Genomic DNA, 6,357 nt, shown 5'->3' with positions numbered 1-6,357 from the left:
TATATATATATATATATATATATATATATATATATATATATATATATATATACCGTATTTTTCGGACTATAAGTCGCAGTTTTTTTCATAGTTTGGCCGGGGGTGCGAATTATACTCAGGAGCGACTTATGTGTGAAATTATTAAAACATTACCGTAAAATATCAAATAATAATATTTAGCTCATTCACGTAAGAAACTAGACGTTTAAGATTTCATGGGATTTAGCGATTAGGAGTGACAGATTGTTTGGTAAACGTATAGCATGTTCTATATGTTATAGTTATTTGAATGACTCTTACCATAATATGTTACGTTAACATACCAGGCACGTTCTCAGTTGGTTATTTATGCGTCATATAACGTACACTTATTCAGCCTGTTGTTCACTATTCTTTATGTATTTTAAATTGCCTTTCAAATGTCTATTCTTGGTGTTGGGTTTTATCAAATACATTTCCCCAAAAAATGCGACTTATACTCCAGTGCGACTTATATATGTTTTTTTCCTTCTTTATTATGCATTTTCGGCCGGTGCGACTTATACTGCGGAGCGACTTATACTCCGAAAAATACGGTATTAGCTAACACCACCTTAAGTTAATGCACGTGCATGTGTTACGTACGTACGTGATTTCGTCATTATGTACGAGAAGCCGTAAGAGGGCGGGATATACTGTGTAAAATACATTGGAAAGTTAGCGCTCTAAAGGCATCTGGGTAAATGTTGCATATAGCCCCATTAATTATGCTAAAAAGGTAAACAAACATAAAAATAAAACAAACTCTTAATCTCAGTTAGCACTTCAATAAATATTGAACATCTGAACAAGTGTAGTTTTGTCCCCCAACTGGAAGAACTGGATCAGATGGTTTGTTTTGTTGTCTTTTTGTTGCTACTTGCAATTGTATGAAATTTTTAAACGCCTCTAGACCAGTGGTTCTTAACCTGGGTTCGATCGAACCCTAGGGGTTCGGTGAGTCGGCCTCAGAGGTTCGGCGGAGCTCAAAACACACCCGACTCATCCTGTAAATACAAACTTCTCCCTATCGGCGTATTACGGATACGGCAACAGCTGACTGATTTGCAGGTGTGTAATTTGTTGTGAGTTTATGCCCTGTGTTGGTTTTGTTCTTTGAACAAGGTGATGTTCATGCACGGTTCATTTAATGCACCAGTAAAAAAAACATGGTAACACTACCTACTCAGTGGCCTAGTGGTTAGAGTGTCCGCCCTGAGATCGGTAGGTTGTGAGTTCAAACCCCGGCCGAGTCATACCAAAGACTATAAAAATGGGACCCATTGCCTCCCTGCTTGGCACTCAGTATCAAGGGTTGGAATTGGGGGTTAAATCACCAAAATGATTCCCGGGCGCGGCCACTGCTGCTGCCCACTGCTCCCCTCACCTCCCAGGGGGTGATCAAGGGTGATGGGTCAAATGCAGAGAATAATTTCGCCACACCTAGTGTGTGTGTGACAATCATTGGTACTTCAACTTTAACTTTAGTATGGGGAGCATATTCACCATTAATTAGTTGCTTATTAACATGCAAATTAGTAACATATTGGCTCTTAACTAGTCATTATTAAGTACTTATTAATGCCTTATTCGGCATGGCCTTATTATAACCCTAACCCTCTAACCCTGACCCTAACCCTAACCAAATAACTCTAAATTAAGTCTTTATTACTTAGAATATGTTCCCCTAGAGTCCAAATAACTCTAAATTAAGTCTTTGTTACTTAGAATATGTTCCCCATACTAAAGTGTTACCAAAAACATATAACTTTGTCTTGAATTTGAAAAAAAAAAAAAAATGTCACTAAAGAAGGGTTCGGTGAATGCGCATATGAAACTGGTGGGGTTCGGTACCTCCAACAAGGTTAAGAACCACTGCTCTAGACACAGTATTTAATGCCATATGTTTCACAAAGACATTTAATTACATTTAATTAATAACCCTGTGAAATAAATGTAGCGATGGAAAGTAGTGAACAAAGTAAGTGTTCCCGTTCTGAACAATGCAAATAGTGCAAAAGTGTTTCATTCATTCTCACTTATTACTGTACAATAGAGAAGTGGGTGGGAAAAGCTGGCAGATATTTCATTGGATTGAATAATGCTCCCCTGAGTGGTTGCAATCAATTAAAAAAAGAGATAAGACAAAATGGGCAAATATTGCGTGTACTTACTGAAGTATTGGACTCAAATACATCATTAGTGACATGTTGACTGTTTGAGGGACTGAACATCTGACACATTATGAAGGTGTAGACTGCACCCTGGTGGTTAAACAAATAACCGCTCACCATAAAGACCACACACTGAGTGGAAGTGGTTCCATTAGCTCTGACTGACTATTAGTCATTCCCAATTACCCTGCAATAGATTGGTGACAAATACGAGGTGCAGTCTGCAGTTTTCCAAAAGATCGAAGGTACCAGCACTACCTTAGGCCAGGGGTGCTCAACTGTTTTGCCGCCTAAGGGAAAACGTGAAAATGTGCCAATGGTCCGCGGGCCAAAAAGCGATTTTTACCATACAACAACACCACGAGTGAGGAATTTAGCCTCATAGGCCATATATAAAAACAAGGTGGTAGAGATTGTCAAACAGCCATGAGCCTAATTCACTTAGCATGCAACTCTGCATCTTTGACCTCAAAACATGCAAAAAGCTAATTTTCTGCAGATTTTCGCCATTTCCAGTTGTTCTATCCCCAGTTCGTCCTCAATGTTTCATCCGATCACTGTCAAACTTTAGCCAGACAGATTAGACATATAAAGGATGCTAATTCTCATCATAGGACGCGGGCAGAGCGTGGCGACCAAGATTATCCTTCTCCATACAGCGACAAAAAGTTCCAACTTTACCATAGTTGGTCAATTTTGAACCCAACAAAGTCAGCCTGTAAAAAGAAAATCTATTAATTTTACGGTAAGAAAAACTGGCAGCTCAGTCGCAAAATTTCACTGTAAAATTGATGGTGGGTTTAGACGCAAATGACTGTAAATTTGAAAACTGTGCCATTGTTTTTACATTAAAATTCTGGTGGCTGAGCTGCCAGTTTGTTACCTTAAAATCTATGGCCATTTATTCGCAGTACATCACTGTAAATTTAGAAACAGTACCACTGTTATTTTTACGGTAAAATTTCAGCGACTGAGCTGGGGGTTTTTTTTGCGGAAAAAATTTACAGTCATTTTCTTTTACAGTGCATTACTATACAATGAAAAAACAGTATCATTGTTATTTTGACCGCAAAATTCTGGCTAATAAGCTGCTACTTTTTTAAATCTACATTCCCTGTTTTTACAGTGCATTATGTAAATGTGGAAATGGTGCCTTTGAGGATTTTATGGTAAATTCCCGGTGACTCAGCTGCCAGGTTTTTACAGTAAAATCTAATAACTTCTTTACAGTGCAGCCTTGTGGGCATGCCATCAATGACTGTACAGCTTGAAAGAGGTCAGTTTTAATTGGTAGCCACTAGAGATGTCCAATAATATCGGCAGTCCGATAAATGCTTTAAAATGTAATATCGGAAATTATCGGTATCGGTTTCAAAAAGTAAAATGTATGACTTTTTAAAACGCTGCTGTGTACACGGACGTAGGGAGAAGTACAGAGCACCAATAAACCTTAAAGGCACTGCCTTTGCGTGCCGGCCCAGTCACATAAAACCTACGGCTTTTTATACACACAAGTGAATGCAACCCATACTTGGTCTACAGCCATACAGGTCACACTGAGGGTGGCCGTATAAACAACTTTAACACTGTTACAAATATGCGCCACACTGTGAACCCACACCAAACAAGATTGAAAAACACATTTCGGGAGAACAGCCACACCATAACACAACATAAACACAACAGAACAAATACCCAGAACCCCTTACAGCACTAACTCTTCCGGGACGCTACAATATACAACCCCCGGTACCCCCTACCCCTCAACCCCCCAACCCAACCTCCTCATGCTCTCTCAGAGAGAGCATGTCCCAAATTCCAAGCTGCTGTTTTGAGGCATGTTAAAAAAAAAAAAATGCACTTTGTGACTTCAATAATAAATATGGCAGTGCCATGTTGGCATTTTTTTCCATAACTTGAGTTGTTTTATTTTGGAAAACCTTGTTACATTGTTTAATGCATCCAGCGGGGCATCACAACAAAATTAGGCATAATAATGTGTTAATTCAACGACTGTACAGTATATATCGGTATCGGTTGATATCGGAATCGGTAATTAAGAGTTGGACAATATCGGAATTTCGGCAAAAAAGCCATTATCGGACATTTCTAGTAGCCACCCTTTGGCAAGCCAAATGAAATGACACGGCGGGCCCCCTGGCCCACACTTTGGGCATCCCTGCCTTATACAGTTCCAGATGCACACCATTGACGTTGTGCAACAAAACAACCAGGCCAGTTCACATTTGCAGCTTTTAATCACAACGGAGGACTGAGCGTCCAGAAGGTTTGTCACGACTGCATTCTTCACGTCCATTCCTGCTGTCAAGAGGTGGTGCTGGTGAAGCAGCAGTCATTAGTCGGGTATGCAGAGACAAACCCACAAAGCTCACGCTGCCTTGATGTCTCTCCCACGCTCTGACCAGAGAACAGCGGCTGACCTGCTTGTCACCTCAGCGTTCTATCAAACGCAGAACGCCCCCCCCCGCCCCAACCCTGCAGCACTTTCTTACGTGGTCCGTTTGATGTGCGCACAAAAAGAAAAAGTGAGGGTCGAGTAGTACACATTCTTGGAAAGGTGGCTGAGGGTTGTCAAAGAATGCGGAAGTAAATAGTTGAGACTTCGTTCGTGAGCTCTACATTTTTGATGCAAACCCAGTAAGAGACACATCTTGACGCTGTGAAGACATATTTTTTGTGGTTGTTCCATTACTAGATAATACATACATACATACATACACTCATACATACGCGCACACATATGCAGTCCATATACACAGGGCACATACAGCCACACACACACATTCACTGTACAAACATACATATATACACAAGTACATATATATATACACTCATGCGTATAATCAGGTTTCATCAAACATATATTAACCTTGTTCCCCTAGGTGACACTGGTTAAAACACGACACACTGGTAACTGGAAGTGGGGGAAATAATAGATACATCGCAATTCGGACAGGGACAATTATAAAATCGATTAATAAATGTCAATAATCACTAATCGGTTTATTTATTGTAAATAAAGTGATGGAGACCGTTCTAAAATTTGGATGACTGCAGCGAGCCACCTCACCTCCAGCTCCTTTATTATGTTGCAGTTTTGCAGACATTTCCATTAATGTGATGGGAAATTCTTATTACAAATGCACTGTTGTTGAAAGTTGCACGTGATAAACGCTTTTTTAGTGAAATGAAAAGAAATGTAAAACTGCATCAATATACATAAATTAAAGATTCATCAATAATAGAGCCCTGCGATGAGATGGCGACTTGTCCAGGGTGTACCCCGCCTTCCACCCGATTGTAGCTGAGATAGGCTCCAGCGCCCCCCGCGACCCCAAAGGGAATAAGCGGTAGAAAATGGATGGATGGATGGATCAATAATAGATTTTTAATCGAATCGTAGCTCCTGAATCGTTATCGAATTGTGAGGGGGCCAAAGATTCCCACCTCTACTGATGAAGCGTAATCTAGTTTTACTATAACAATCTACAAGGTTAATATAGTTCGCTTCTCCTTTCTTCCCCTCTGCTTCTTTTTGTAATTCAAGTTTTCATTACAAATATGTATTGTTGCATTTAAAAAATCTTTTTGTTGATAATAGAGGCATACTTGCCAACCCTCCCAAATTTTCCGGGAGACTCCCGAAATTCAGCGCCTCTCCCGAAAACCTCCCGTGTATATATATATACACATACATACATACATATATATATATATATATATATATATATATATATATATATATATATATATATATATATATATATATATATATATATATATATATATATATATATATATATATATATATATGTATATATGTATATATATATACATATATATATATATATATATATATATGTGTATATATATATATATATATATATATATATATATATATATATATATATATATATATATATATATATATATATGTGTATATATATATATATATATATATATATATATATATATATATATATATGAAATACTTGACTTAGTATTTCTTATATATATATATATGAAATACTTGACTTGGTGAATTATGGCTGTAAATATACTCCTCCCCTCTTAACCACGCCCCCCCCCACCTCCTGAAATCGGAGGTCTCAAGGTTGGCAAGTATGAATAGAGGCAATTATTG

The 6,357-nt window shown here is 38.3% G+C and overlaps 1 protein-coding gene across 6 annotated transcripts in view; it reads right to left on the bottom strand.

Annotated features, from left to right (window-relative positions):
- Positions 1-6,357, bottom strand: part of ehbp1 (EH domain binding protein 1) — a 451,976-nt gene that overhangs the window by 395,061 nt on the left and 50,558 nt on the right. The window lies entirely within an intron of this gene.

Source organism: Nerophis lumbriciformis, linkage group LG02, assembly GCF_033978685.3.
Source record: "Nerophis lumbriciformis linkage group LG02, RoL_Nlum_v2.1, whole genome shotgun sequence".
Classification (NCBI taxonomy): domain Eukaryota; kingdom Metazoa; phylum Chordata; class Actinopteri; order Syngnathiformes; family Syngnathidae; genus Nerophis; species Nerophis lumbriciformis.
The sequence above is the reverse complement of the archived record's forward strand: the minus strand, read 5'-3'. Positions and strand labels throughout refer to the sequence as shown.